The following is a 15,447-nucleotide window of genomic DNA, read 5'->3' as shown; positions in this document are numbered from 1 at the left end:
GGGTCACTGCTGCCTTGCTTCTGCCACAACCACTGCAGTCACTGACATAGTGGGCTCTTCCTTCATATCCAGCATCCTCTGAGTTGTAGCTTTTACTGCCATGGGGGAAGGAGGACACTGGTGGGATGGTTGCCAAGGTTGCACAGGCACCTCTACCTCTTAGGTGCTATAAGGCTCATGGGCTCCACATTGCAGAAGGAGGTGGAGGCTGGATTGTGGGCAGCCCAGTGGCTGGAGGAATGGGGTCCTTGCCCCATTGCCATTGTTGCCAAGTCACCTGTGGCTCTGGCGCTGCTGTGATTAGGTTAGAGTCATGCACAGCAACCTCATCTGTTGCTGCTAGGTTCTCTGGAGCTGTGGAGTCAGCTGCCATGGTCAGAGGGCAGGGCCTGAAGATGCTGACTTTGCAGTTCCCTCGGTTCCACTTCTATTTGTTCCCATCACCAAGCTTTGTATGTACAGCTGTGTGGAGTTATCCAGCATCCTATTGCGTTGACAGAGGCACCTTTGTTGACTTGTGATTGCTATACGGTTGTAGATTGAAAGGGGCAGAGAAGCAATCTTTTACTCCACAGGTTACCGATGTCTCCACAGTCAGGGCCCAGGGAAGTCTTTCTAATCTCTTGTCATCATGCCCAAATCCCAAGATTTGTTTGGTTGTTCCACTGGAGCAGAAGCTGCTGCATACCATGAACTGTAGCAGAAGCCCCTGGAGTCATATAGTGACAAGAAGTCAAGTGGGAAGTGGGAAAGTTACTGGAGGTAGAGTATGCGTTAGCACGAGACTGAGGACTTCTGGAGGTCTTAATTTTTTAAGGGGGTGGGGAAGTGTGATAAAACTGTCTGGGTTCTAACTCTAGTAACCTTATCATATACTCATGGTATATGGACAGTGGACAAAGACCCTCTCTTGGTCCTGGCAGAAAAAGAGGCCAGCAATGAAGTATCACTTCACATCAGTCAAAATGGTCATCAGCAAAAACTCTACAAATAATAAATGCTGGAGAGGTTGTGGAGAAAAGAAAACCCTTTTGCACTATTAGTGGGAATGTAATGAAAAAGGAAAAAGACTATGATACAGCCGCTATAAAGAATGGTATGGAGATCCCTTTAAAAAAAAAAAAAACAAACTAAGAATAAAAATACCACATGACCTACCCAATCCCACTACTGAGCACATACCCTGAGACAATCATAATTGAAAATGACACATATTCCCCAATGTTCATTGCAGCACTATTTACAATAGACAGGACATGGAAACAACCTAGATGTCCATTGACAGATGAATGGATAAAGAAGTTGTACACACATACAACAGAATATTACTCAGCCATAAAAGCAAATGAATCTGAGTCAGTTGAACTGAGGTGGATGAACCTAGAGTGAAGACAGAAAAACAAATACTGCATGTTAATGCTCATATATGGAATCTCCTTGGAAAAAAAGGTATGACCAACTTAATGTCAACTTTAATGTCAACTTATTAAAAAGCAGACATTACTTTGCCAACAAAGGTCCATCTAGTCAAAGCTATGGTTTTTCCAGAAGTCGTGTATGGATGTGAGAGTTGGACTATAAAGAAAGCTGAGCGCCGAAAAATTGATGCTTTTGAACTGTGGTCTTGGAGAAGACTCTTGAGAGTCCCTTGGACAGCAAGGAAGTCCAACCAGTCCATCCTAAGGGAAATCCGTCCTGAATATTCAATGGAAGGACTGATGCTGAAGCTCAAACTCTAATACTTTGGCCACCTGATGCGAACAACTGACTCATTGGAAAAGACCCTGACGCTGGGAAAGATTGAAGGAGGGAGGAGAAGGGATGACAGAGGATGAGGTGGTTGGATGGCATCACCAACTTAATGGACATGAGTTTGAGTAAACTCCAGCAGTTGGTGATGGACAGGGAGGCCTGGCATGCTGCGGTCCCTGGGGTTGCAAAGAGTTAAGACACAACTGAGTGACTGAACTGACTGACTGATGGAATCTAGAAAAATGGTACAGATGAACCCGTTTACAGGGCAGGAATAGAGATGCAGACAGAACAGACTTGTGGACACAGTGGGGGAAGAAGAGGGTGCGATGACTTGAGAAAGTAGCATTGACATATATATACTTTCATATGTAACACAGACAGCTAGTGGGAAGCTGCTATATAACACAGGGAGCTCTACCCAGTGCTCTGTGACAACCTAGAGGGGTGCGATAAGGGGAGATCAAGGGAGGGGATATATGTATACTGATGGTTGATTTATGTTGTTGTACAGCAGAAGCCAACACAACATTGTAAAGCAATTATCGAATTAAAAATAAATTTTTAAACAAAGGAAAAAAGGACAAAGGCTACACTTTACCTGAACTCCACACCGCTTTTAGAAGAGTTTGATGCTGGGTGACGTGTCCTGGTAAGCAACAAGAGCGAGCTTCTGTGCAAGATGGGTGTCATGTCTGGGATGAGCACAGGGTATGTGTGTGCTCAGTCATGTCCGACTCTGTACGACCCCATGGACTGTAGCCCACCAGGCTCCTCAGCCCACAGGATTCTCCAGGCAAGAACACTGGAGTGGGTTGCCATGCCCTCCTCCAGGGGATCTTCCCAACCAGAGATTGAATCCATGTCTCTTACGTCTCCTGCTTTGGAAGGTGGCAGGAGTGGGAAATTTGCTAGGGTTGGTTTCAAGGCATGAGGCTGTTGAATAAATCAACAATTACTTGAGGGTTCTGAAAATCTTAAAGGGTAAGACTTCATCTAATAGCACAGGCTCTAGAGAGCTCACGTAGCCTTCTGGGTTGGACAATGACTAGTTGAAGAGAATTATTTATTGGAAGCTGTGTGTGAAGTGGGACTGAATGAGGAAAGTAGAAGCAGGGGACCCATTTAGGTCCCCATGTGAGGAACGACTAGAGAAACAATTGAAAGAATAGGAAGGAAAAGGAGAGGCTGAAGAAAGACTGACAGCACATGCAGACAGAGGACTTGGAAGACTGGGAGAGAAAGGTTCTTTCAGAAAGAAGAGTAAGAAGAAAGTAAGATTTCAAAAGTGTCTATTCTGATTAACTGGGAACAGGATTTGTGTGACCTGAATTAGAGTTATCTGGGTGGAGTGACGAGGAGAGGAAAGAGACTATGAAGACTAAGAGAGAAAGCTGATGCTAGAGTTTATTGTTACAGATCATCTGTTCTAAAAGAATAGAAGGAAAATGAGACGATCTGGCAGCTGGCTGGAAAAGAAAAAAGAATTTTTTTTTTCAAATATAATTGGAAGCTTGAATACAATAGAAAGAGAACAAAAGGGTAAGAAAGATGAATATACGGAACTTTCACTGATATCTAGGAGACTCCCCAGAGTAATCACAGCAGCAATAGGTGAACTGGCAAGTTTTTAGGCAGCAAAGCCTAGGATGTGCTGAGCCAGGCTGTCATTGCAGGTCCTGACTCGTCCATCAACTGACCCTGGAAACTTAATTACTCACAATCCATATCCTAATGTGTAATGTGGGACCAATAATCATTTCCCTGTATACCCAGCACTGTTCCTGAACAACACTAGAAACTCATTAAATATCCCTTTGGTTGATTACCTTGCAGAGTAGTTATGAGAATATAAAAAAGAAGAACAAATGTGGGAAGGTTTCAGAGTGCTATAAATGTCATTATTCAATGTTATTTGTCAGCGTAGATCAATATTTATCATGTGTTAATGTCATAATATGACTTCATTTATTCTAATTCCTGAACTTAAGATATACATGGAGTGAAACAACATACCTTTCATCTCTAGGGGAAATTACTTACAAATAAGTTTTAATATGTTTAGGGCAATGGTATCTAAATATATCCACTTGCATAAATTGCAAGAGAATCAACAGCAGAACATTTCAAAACTGTACTTAGCTGTACTTCTGGAGATTCTCTGATTCTGTAGTTCTGAGGTCAGACTGGGGGTGGGGGGATGGGGGGGCAGTGTCTGTACTACTTAAAGTTCCTAAGGCAAGGGAATGGCCAAGATGGCAGAGTAGGAAGACCCCAAGCTCACCACCTCTCAAGGGCACACAGAATTTATAACTATAAAATTTACAGAGGAACTATTGATGGGAAGGACCAGAATCTAGCAGAAAATAAGCTTCTACAACAAAAGAGATAAAGAAAGAACCACAATGAGAGAATAGGACCAGCAAAGTCATGGTTTAGTCAGATCTATATACACCCCTGGTGGGTGACTCACAAACAGGAGGATAATTACAATTGCAGAGTTTCTCCCCAAAGTGAGGGGTCTGAGCTCCATATCAGACTCCCCACCCTAAGGGGTCTTACACTAAGACAAGCCCCCACAACATTTGGCTCTGAAAGCCAGCAGGGCTTACTTCTGAGAGTGCCAGGGGGCTCTACTCTTAAAGGATGCTTACAAAATCTCACATGCTCTGGGACCCAGGGTAGAAACAGTAATTTGAAAGAAATCTGGGTCAGACCCACCTACTGATCTTGGAGGGTCTCCCAGAGAGGTGGGAAGCCACCTCTTCACCTTGGGTACACAGACAGTGGTGGCAGCCATTTTGGGTCAGGGGTGGGGGGTGTTCTACCATGCAAACACTGGTGCTGACAAGCACCCTTGAGCTTATTAGCATCAGGACCCAACCCTGCTCCTGCCCACCAGAGTGTGGGCACCAGTAGGGCAATGCCTCAGGCCAAGCAACTAGCTGAGTGGGAACATAGCCCCAACAACCAGCAAGCAGGAGTTGTCTTTAAAAGTTCTGAGCCCACAGCCACAATGGGACATGGTGCTGTCCATGAGAAGGCCCAGGACCTGACTCCATATACCAGTGCATAGACCCTAGGACCCAGCTCTGCCCACCAGTGAGCAGGCAACAACCCCAGGACATCCTGGGCCCTGATCTCACCCACAGGTGAGTGGGCTCTCACCAAGGACCAGCCTCAGCCAACAGTAGGGCAGGCACGTGTTCTGGGACCCTCTGAACCACAGCCAGCTGCCTCGTGATCCAGCCTCATCAATCAGTGGCTAGCAGACTTCACTCCTGGCAACCAACTAGGCCAGGAGCCAGTCGTGCCTACCTGATCACCCATGGTAGTCAGCTCACTACACAGGACCCACACATGCCAGGTGAGTGACACCTCTAGAACACAGGGCTCTGGTGACCAGAGAGAATTATACTGCTGGGACATGTATGACACACCCTACAAAAGGTTAAGAAATGTAAACAATCTACCACATTACAGGAAAAATCATGTTCCAAACAAAGTAACAAGATAAAACCCCACAAGAGTGGTATGATCTGAGAAGAGTGGGAGTGGGATGATCACCAGTCCAGGGTCGACACATGAGACAGGGTGCTCAGGGCTGGTGCACTGGGATGACCCAGAGGGATGAGATGGGGAGGGAGGGAGGAGGAGGGGTTCAGGATGGGGAACACATGTACACCCATGGCTGATTCATGTCAATGTATGGCAAAAACCACTACAATATTTTAAAGTAATTAGCCTCCAATTAAAATAAATAAAATTTTTTTTAAACCCACAAGAACTAAGTAGAGATAGCCAATCTGCCCAACAGAGTTCAAAGTAATAATCATAAAGATGATCCAATAACTCAGGAGAAGATTGGATGAACAGAGTAGGAGTTACAAGTGCTTAAAAGAGTTAGCAAATATAGAGAAGAACAAAACAGAGATGAATACAATAACTGAAATGAAAAATACACTAGAAGGAATCAACAGTAGCTTAAATGATACAGAGGAACAGGTCAGTGGAACGAAAGAGTAGTGGAAACCACTAAAGCGGAACAGAAAAAGAAAAAATAGAAAGAAGTGAAGGTGGTTTAAGAGACCTCAGGGACACCATCAAGCATACTAATATATGCATGATGGGGGTTCCACAAGGAGAAAAAAGGGACTGAGAACATATTTGAAGACATAATGGTTGAAAACTTCCCTAACCTGGGAAGGGAAACAGACATCCAGATCCAGGAAGTAAAGACGGTCCCAAAGAGGATCAACCTAATGAGGTCAATACAAAGACACATTTTAATTGAAAGGGTAAAAATTAAATATAAAGAAAATATTAAAAGCAGCAAGGGAAAAGAATCAAGTTATGTACAAGGAAACTCCCATAAGGCTATCAGATAACTTTTCAGCAAAAATTCTGCAGGGGAGAAGGGAGTAGCATAAAATATTTAAATAGATGAAAGGGAAGAACCTACAACCAAAATGTTCTACCCATTAAAGGTTTTCCTTCAGATTTTATGGAGAGACCAAAAGTTTTACAAACAAAAGCTAAGAGTTCATCACCACTAATTCACCTTAACAAGAAACATTTAAGGGAATTCTCTAAGGAGGGAGGAGGAGGGGAAAGAGAAAGAAAGAGCTTCCTGGTAAGGGGGAATATTTAGTAAAGATAGTAAATCAACCTTATGCAAAATTAGTAAAAAGGTCAAAAGACAAGAATAGTAAAACCACCTATATTTGCAGTAAGTAGTTAAGTGAAGTATCTCAGTCATATCCAACTCTTTGCGACCCCGTGGACTGTAGCCTACCAGGCTCTTCCCTCCATGGGATTCTCCAGGCAAGAATACTGGAGTGGGTTGCCATTTCCTTCTCCAGGGGATCGTCCCAGCTCAGGGATCGAACCCGGGTCTCCCTCATTGCAGGCAGACACTTTAACCTCGGAGCCACCAGGGATTCCCGTAAGTAGTTAAGGGACACACAAAACAAAAAGATATAAAATATGATGTCAAAACAGTAATTGCGGGGGAGGGACATAACAATGTAGAGTTGTTAAAGTGCATTAGAGATTCTGAGATTAGTAACTTAAAATAACATAGATAGCTACATAAACCTTATGGTAACCACAAATCAAAAACCTATAATAAAGACACACACAAAAAAGAGAAAAGAATCCAAAATAACAGTAAAGATAGTCATCAAATCATAGGGAAGAAAGCAAAAGAAGAACAAATGATCAAAAATTAACTACAAAAGCAATCCCAAAACAATTAACAAAATGGCAGTAAGTACATATGTATCAGTAACTATATTAATTGTAAATGGACTAAATGCTCCAGTGTAAAAAACAGAGTGGCAAAATGGACATAAATACAAGAGTTACATATATGCTGCCTGAAAAAGACTCACTTCCCATCTGAAGACACACACAGATTGAAAGTGAGGGGATTGGAATAAGGTATTCTAGGCAAATGGAAATCAAAAGAAAGTCAGAGTAGCAATACTTTTATCAGACAAAATAAACTTTAAAACAAAAACTGTAAAAAGAAACAATAAGGGACATTACATTCATAATGATCAAGGGATCAATCCAAGAAGATGCTGTGACAACTGTAAATATACATGTACCCAATAAAAATATTTTTACCCAAAGCAAATATCAACATACATAAAGGGAGAAATTGACAGCAACACAGTAAGAGTCGGGGACTTTAACATCACACTTACCTCAATGAACAGATCAACAAGACATAAAATCAATAAAGAAATATTGGCCTTAACACATTAAACCATTGACTTCATATATATATTGGTCAAAATCCATATATATATTTATATATAAAACTCCATTCAAAAAACAGCAGAATACACATAATTTTCAAGTGCACACGAACATCCTACTGGACAGAATGTTCTAATCGACATCTAACCCAACATTCTAATAGGCCACATAATAAGCCACATAAATATTCTCAATAAATTTAAGAAAAGTGAAATCATATCAAGCATCTTTTCCAACCACAGTGCTATGAGACAAGAAATCAACTACAACAAAAATCTGCAAGAAAACACACACACACACAAACACACAGAGGCTAAACAAACAACCTATGGTCACTGAAGAACTCAAAAAAGAAATTTAAAAATATCTGGACACGAATGAAATGAAAGAACAATAATCCAAAATCTATGCGATGCAGCAAAAGCAGTTCCAAGAGAGTAGTTTACAGCAATACAAGCCTACCTCAGGAAACAAGAAAAATCTCAAGCAACCTAACCTCACACCTAAAGGAACTAGAAAAAGAAAAAACCAAGTTAGTAGAAGGTAAGAAATCATAATGATCATGGCAAAAATAAATGAAATAAAGACTAAAAACAATAGCAACTAAGATCAATGAAAAGAACTGGTCTTTGAAAAGATAAATAAAATTGATAAACATTTAGTGAGACTCATCAAGAGGGCCCAAATCAATAAAATCAGAAATGAAAAAATTACAACACCATAGATCATTGAAAATTATTGCAAACAATTATACACTAATAAAACAGACAGCCTAGAAGAAACGGACAAATTCTTAGAAATGTACAATCAAGAAGAAATAGAAAATATAAACAGACCAATTATCAGTAATGAAATTGAATCAATGATTTTTAAAACTCCCAGAAAACAAAAGTCCAGAACTAGATGGCCTCCCAGGTGAATTTTACCAAACATTTAGAGAAGAGTTAACACCTACCATTCTCAAACTATTACAAAAAATGCAGAAAAAGGAATGCTTCCAAAGACATTTACAAGGCCAGCATCACACTGATAGCAAAACCAGACAAAGATACTACAAAAAAAAAAATGAAAGAAAGAAAATTATAGGCCAATATCCTTGATGAATACAGATGCAAAAATATTCAACAAAATATTAGCAAAATGAAACCACCAATACATTAAGATCATACACCAGATCAAGTGGAATTTATTCCAGGGATGCAAAGATTTTTCAGTATCTACAAATCAATGTAATAAAACCAAATTAACTAACTGAAAAATAAAAATCACATGATCATATCAGTAGATACAGAAAATCTTTTGACAAGTTTCAACATCTATTTATGATTAAAAAAAAAAAACCTCTCAACATGGTGGGTATAGAGTGAACACACCTCAACATAATAAAGTCCATATATGATAAGCCCACAGCTAAAATCATACTCAACAGTGAAATGCTAAAAGCATTTCCTCTAAGATCATGAAGAAGACAAGAATACCCACTCTCACCACTTTTATTCAACATACTATTGAAGTCCCAGCCACAGCAACTAGACAAATAGAGAAATCAAAGGAGTCCAACAGGAAAGGAAGAAGTAAAACTGTCACTGTTTAAAGATGACATGATACTATACATAGAAAATCCTAAAGACACCACCAGAAGCTACTATAGTTCATCAATGAATCTGGTAAAATCGCAGAATACTAAATTTATATCTGGAAATCTGTGCATTTCTATATACTAACAACAAACTACCATAAAGAGAAATTAAGATAACAATTTCATTTACCATCACATGAAAAAGAATAAAATACTTCAGAAGGAGGTAAAAGACCTGTGCCCAGAAAACTATAAGATACTGATGAAAGAAACTGAAAATCACACAAACAGATGGAAAGATACACTGTGTTCACGGATTGGAAGAATGACTATTGTTAAAATGATCATATTATGCAAGGCAATCTGCAGAGTCAATGAAATCCCTATCAAATTACCAATGGCATTTTTCACAAAACTAGAATAAATTCTAAAATTTCTATGGGAACATAAAAGACCCCAAACAAAGAAAACAATTTTGAGAAAGAAGAACGAAACTGAAGAAATCACACACCTGACTTCAGACCACACTACAAAACACTATGGGACAAGCACAAAAACACTGACATTGACATACAGATAAATGGAATAGGATAGAAAGCCCAGAAATAAACCACACACTTAGGAGTTTATGTCACAGATCAACTAATGTAAGGCAAAGGAGGCAAGAATAGACAATGGAGAAAAGACAGTCTCTTCAATAAGTGGTGTTAGACAACGTGGACAGCTATGTAAAAGAATGGAATTAGAACATTCTCTAACACCATATACAAAAATTAACTCGAAATGGATTAAAGACCTAAATGTAAGACCTGAAACCACTGAACTCCCAGAGGAAAACAGGGGCAAAACACTCTGACATAAATTGTAGCAATATGTTTTGGATCTGTCTCCTAAAGCAAAGGAAATTAAAGAAAATAAACATGAGACATAATTAAATTTAAAAACCTTTGCACAGCAAAGAAAACCACTGACAAAACTAAAGACAACCTACTGAAAGTGAGAAAATATTTGCAAACAATATGACCAATAAGGGGTTAATATCCAAAATAAACACCTCATACAACTGAATATAAAAAAAATTTTTTAAATGGAGGGATGAGGAGGAGGCTCAAGAGGGAGGGGATATGAATATAATTACAACTGATTCACATTGTTTTATGACAGAAACCAACACAACATTGTAAAGCAATTCTCCACCAATTAAAAAAAAAATGTTTTTAATGAGCAGAAGACCTGAATAGACATTTCTCTAAAAACAACATACAGATGGCTAACAGGCACCTGAAAAGATGCCCAACATCATTAATCAGAGAAAAACAAATTAAATCCTCAATGAGATATCACCTCACACCAGTCAGAATGGCCATGATCAACAAGAACACAATTATCAAGTGTTAATAAGGGTGTGGAGAAAGGGAACCTGCATACACATTGGTGCAACCACTGTGCAAAATAGTACGATAATTCCTCAAAACACGAAAGAAAAATAGAGCTATCATATACCCAGCAAGTTCACTGCTGGCAATATATCTGAAAAAAATAAAAACACTAATTTGAAAAGATACATAAACCCCAATAGTCAAAGCATCATAATTTACAATAGCCAAGATATGGAAGCAATCTACATGTCCATCAACAGATAAGTGGATAAAGAAGATGTGAGATTATGTATCAATTGATAAATACAAATATACACACAAACATACAGTGGAATAGTACTCAGTCACAAAAAGAATGGAATTTTGCCCTTTGCAGCAACACAGATGGATTTAAAGGATATGACACTAAATGAAATAAATCAGAGAAAGACAAACACTATGATATCACGTACGAGTAGAATCTAAAAAATACAACAAAACTAATGAATCTAACAAAAATAAGCAGACTCAACAGATACAGAGAACAAATTCATGGTTAACAGTGGGGAGAGGAATGGGGGAAGAGCAAGATAGGGGTAGGGAATTAACACGAACAAACTACTATGTATTAATATTAAAGAAATAAGTTATAAGTATATATTGTACAATAGCCTTTCCTGGTGGCTCAGACAGTAAAGAGTCTGCCTGCAATGCAGGAGACCTGGGTTAGATCCCTGGGTCGGGAAGATCCTCTGGAGGAGGGCATGGCAACCCACTCCAGTATTTTTGTCTGGAAGATCCCCACGGACAGAGGAGCCTGGTGGGCTACAGTCCATGAGGTCACAGAGTCAGACACAACTGAGTGACTAAGCACACACACACACATATTATACAACACAAATATAACCAATATTTCATAATAACTTTCAATGGAGTATGCTGCTGCTAAGTCGCTTCAGTCGTGTCCGACTCTGCGACCCCATAGACGGTGGCCCACCAGGCTCCCCTGTCCCTGGGATTCTCCAGGCAAGAACACTGGAGTGGGTTGCATTTCCTTCTCCAATGCATGAAAGGGAAAAGTGAAAGTCGCTCAGTCGTGTCCGACTCTTTGCGACCCCATGGTCTGCAGCCTACCAGGCTCCTCCGTCCATGGGATTTTCCAGGCAAGAGTACTGGAGTGGGGTGCCATTGCCTTAGTATAACCTACAAAAAATTTGAATCACAATGTTGCACACCTGAAACTAATATTGTAAACCAACTATATCTCAATTTTTAAAAGTCTATGTCCAGCCAAACAGCCCACCATGCATAAGAGAACTCAAAGACATTTCAGACAGACAGGTTCTAAGATAAATTAACTGCCATGCTCCCTTTCTGGGAAAAATAAAATAAAAATAAATTTGTTAAGGCAATTCTAATGTGCAGGCAGCTTGGGAAGTACAAACGTTTTACAAAAGGACTGATGCCTCTCATTCCATTATTAGACTGTCCTCAAAAGAGCGAAAAGCCACCAGCATCGTTTAGAACTCTACCACAGAAGGAACTGTGGGTCAAAAATCTCCACCCCAGTATCTGTGAGCCCCTGGACACTCCGGGTTCACACCTCCTCCCAGGCCCCACCTCTTTTGGTTTTCTAACCCCCTTTTCCTAAAAGCTGCCTCTACTCCATCCCTTGGGGTTCTGCCCTTCTCCAAAACCAACTGCAGCAAGAGCAGCCAATCCTCTGCCTCTTCCGGCTTGGCTATCCTTGTAGATAATTAGCACACAGGCCACTTCCCTTTTAAGGCATGTTAACTGATGGTTACCACAAAGGTAGGTGGGAGGAGAAAAAAGTAGGGGAGAGAAAAAGGTTCCAGACTCCCCAACGCCTTACCGTCACAAACTCGGTTCATGGATTTGGCTTCCCACCAGAGAGAGGAGCCAGAAGGAAATTACAGTGGTGAAGAGCTGATGGCGTCAAGATGGCACCCGTGGGAGGAAGATGGACTCCCGGCCTCACAGGAGACGCACTGACTCTGCTGCTATACGGGAAACAACTTCCTCTCCCCCCTCCCCCCCAAAAAAACCCTAAAAACTGTCTAACAACTCCTACACATCAGGCAGAAGCAGGGAAGGCCCACACGAAAGCGGGTAGGAGGGCCTGGGTTGCAACTCTGCCATGAATCCTACCTCCGGTGCTGCAGAGCCCAGAGTTGGGAGGGAACTCAGACCTGGAGCTTCTCCCTGAGGAGTGAAGGGTTTGAACCCCATATCTGGCACCCCAACTTTTTAAGATTTGTGCCTTAGAGACCAGCCCCCAAAATACCTGGCTTTGAAAACCAAGCAAAGTCCCGCCCAGGAATCCCACAAGGCAATGGGGGAAGCCAGAAGCAGCTCTTAAAGGCCCCGTGGGCTCGGGCTCACCGGGAGGTGCTCAGATCTGCTGTGAATGAGACTCACCTGCTAATTCTAAAGCTTCTGCTTGAGAGACAGGCATCTAACTGAGCACACTTGAGCTTACGGGCAGCATGTTGAGCTCTCCCTCTGCCTCACTCTAGCCAGTGAGTGTGATCTTGTTGTTGTTCTCCTTTTCCCACCAAGCACCATCTCTCTGCCTCATCCCAGCTGGTGGGCGTCAACGTCACACTACCCACTCCGCTCCAGAGCCCCACTGCCCCTACAGGGGACCTCTTACTCACATTTGATGGCCCAGTTTTTGTGGCTGCCACAAGGGGATTCACTTGATCACCTGTTTCTGGAGGGCAGGGGGCTTTCAACCCCGGGTCTCATGGGACAGGAACCGTCAGAGACAGTTCTTGACAAGCTACTACCCCCAGGGCACTGCACAGACAGCCAACTGACACACAACCCCGTCTTTCTGTGAAAGAGGCCTATTTGCTTGCCCAGGAGCTTTGGCCTAGGGGCAGGCTTCTGCTCTGGCACACTTCTAGAACCCCAAGACACTGTCTTTGCAATCTCACTCTGCCTTGCTCCAGATAGCTGGTATCTCCTAGAAAGGAGCTCGTGCCCTTGTCTAGCACACCAGTTTTTTGTGGCTGCCACCAAGGGACACCAGAGGGTGGCCAGTTGGCTTATACCTATGGGTCCCATAGGTCTGTAACCAACAAAAGAAGACTTCTTAAACAGCTGCCATCCCCATGGCTTGGAGAGGAAATAGCAACCCACTCCAGGATTCTTGCCTGGAGAATCCCCTGGACAGAGGAGCCTATCACGCTACACAGTCCATGGGGTCACCAAGAGTGGGACACAACTGAGCAACTAACACTTTCACACTTTCATGCCTCAGCCCAGCCAGAGCTATCATGCCAGCTCATCTCAGTAGCCAGCTAGCAAGTGGGAGGCAGAGAAAGAACAGGATGAAAAGTAGGGGAATCCTGCAGTTTGATACCTGGCGTAGAGTTTCTAGGCCTGTTCCCAAGCCTTCAGATATGTGGCTTTTGGCAGTAAGACTAATTTTACACTTGCCTGGCTATTGGAATGAGCCTGCAATTGGAAGATACTTAGTTCCTCTAGCCTAATAGGGTCACAAAAGACAATAAGTGATATTAAATAGTACTTTTTGTGAGATTTGCTAAATTAATCAGGGTATGGTATTACCTCTATAATTTCTGAAAATAGTTCCCAGCTCCTAATCTGAGTTAGAATGAATCCTGCTGTTTAGTTTACTTTTCAATTTTGTCCTTTTTTTAAAACTTGTTTTTAAAATCAGGCTCAGACCAAAAACTGAAAGGAGTTAAGATCATTCTTAGTAGAGAAATTTCAATTAACTTTAGGTTTAAAATACAGTCTACTGAATCTTAAAATTAGTTTTAATATTTGCCCTGTATAGCATCTTGCCTGACTTGAGAACATATAGATGAATTCAGGCTTCCATATTGGCTCAAGGGCAAAGAATTTCACCTGCCAATGCAGGAGATTTGATCAAATCCAGGTTTGATCCCTGGGTTGGGAAGCTCCCCTGGAGAAGGAAATGGCAACCCACTCCAGTATTCTTGCCTGGAAAATCCCATGGACGGAGGAGCCTGGCAGGCTACAGTCCATGGGACTGGAAAAGAGTCAGATGTGACTTAGCCACTAAACAACAACGACGACGACTAATAGATTTATTCAGGGTCACAGCCTGTCTGTCTCTGTCTGTCTGTCTCTCTCTCTCTCTGGTATATTAGATTACTGAAAGATGAAGAGGATTCAGCATGAGATTTTTTTTAAGTTAAATTGATATGATCTGAAGAGTAAATCCATTTAAAAGATTTCTGCACTGGGCATGCTCCACAGTTCCTTCCCGGCAGGTTTATCCCTTTCTAGACTTTAGAAACCTTATTCCTAGGACGTTACTGCCATCTAGTGGAAATTGTATTAAATGCTCTCTCAAGGCAAATTTCCTTCCCTACTTTCTCTCCCACCACTCTAATCAGCCATGCATTTCTTTTTCTGTTCCTCTAACTGATAGCTGCCTCCAGTGCACCCAGAATAGAAAACGTTTGGTCAGTCACTAGGGCCGTCTTTGAAATATAGGACTTAGTGCCAACCAAACAGTTCAATCGCTCAGTCATGTCCGACTGAGACCCCAAGGACCGCAGCACACCAGGCCTCCCAATCGATCACCAACTCCAGGAGTCTACTCAAATTCATGTCCATCGAGTTGGTGATGCCGTCTAACCATCTCATCCTCTGTCGTCCCCTTCTCCTCCCACCTTCAATCTTTCCCAGTATCAGGGGCTTTTCAAATGAGTCAGTTCCTCGCAACAGGTGGCCAAAGTATTGGAGTTTCAGCTTCAGCATCAGTCCTTCCAATGAACAGTCAGTCTGATTTCCTTTGGGATGGACTGGTTGGATCTCCTTGCAGTCCAAGGGACTCTCAAGAGTCTTCTCCAACACCACAGTTCAAAAGCATCAATTCTTTGTCGCTCAGCTTTCATTATAGTCCAACTCTCACATCCATACATGACTACCAGAAAAACCATAGCCTTGACTAGATGAACTTTTGTTGGC

At 41.7% G+C, this 15,447-nt stretch overlaps 1 protein-coding gene across 1 annotated transcript in view; it reads right to left on the bottom strand.

Annotated features, from left to right (window-relative positions):
• The window catches only part of ATP8B4 (ATPase phospholipid transporting 8B4 (putative)), a 342,310-nt gene extending 329,536 nt beyond the window's left edge, over positions 1 to 12,774 (bottom strand). The window contains exon 1 of the mRNA XM_070797570.1: positions 12,329 to 12,774. The gene's annotated coding sequence lies outside the window, so the exon portion shown is untranslated. The remainder of the gene's footprint in view (positions 1 to 12,328) is intronic.
• Positions 12,775 to 15,447: the final 2,673 nt, after the last annotated feature.

This window comes from Bos indicus, chromosome 10, assembly GCF_029378745.1.
Source record: "Bos indicus isolate NIAB-ARS_2022 breed Sahiwal x Tharparkar chromosome 10, NIAB-ARS_B.indTharparkar_mat_pri_1.0, whole genome shotgun sequence".
NCBI classification, from domain to species: Eukaryota; Metazoa; Chordata; class Mammalia; order Artiodactyla; family Bovidae; genus Bos; species Bos indicus.
The sequence above is the reverse complement of the archived record's forward strand: the minus strand, read 5'-3'. Positions and strand labels throughout refer to the sequence as shown.